Source organism: Acinonyx jubatus, chromosome B4 (genome assembly GCF_027475565.1).
Source record: "Acinonyx jubatus isolate Ajub_Pintada_27869175 chromosome B4, VMU_Ajub_asm_v1.0, whole genome shotgun sequence".
Taxonomy (NCBI): Eukaryota; Metazoa; Chordata; class Mammalia; order Carnivora; family Felidae; genus Acinonyx; species Acinonyx jubatus.
Window position 1 is genome coordinate 91840270 of NC_069387.1, and position 316 is coordinate 91840585.

A 316-nucleotide genomic window follows, 5' to 3' on the forward strand; every position below is an offset into this window, starting at 1 on the left:
CAGCTCAAGTCATGATCTAGTGGTTCACGAATTTGAGCCTGGAGCCTGCTTTGGATTCTGTGTCTCCCTCTCTCTCTGCCCCTCCCCTGCTAGTACTCTGTCTCTGTCTCTCAAAAATAAATAAAACATTTAAAACAAAATACCCATTATAACTAAGTAGAGTCTATATGAGTAAAAACGGATGGTTCAATCTTAGAAAATCTATCACTACAGTGCTCACTTCAGCAGCACAAATACTAAAATTTGAACGGTACAGAGATTCTTATGGCCCCTGAGCAAGGATAACATGCAAATTTGTGAAATGTTCCATATTAAA

The 316-nt window shown here is 38.6% G+C and overlaps 1 non-coding gene across 1 annotated transcript; it reads left to right on the forward strand.

Moving 5' to 3' along the window:
• Window positions 1-212: 212 nt before the first annotated feature.
• On the forward strand, window positions 213-316 carry LOC113602961 (U6 spliceosomal RNA). The gene has a single exon (XR_003424472.1). It is a non-coding gene; the product is annotated as a U6 spliceosomal RNA (small nuclear RNA).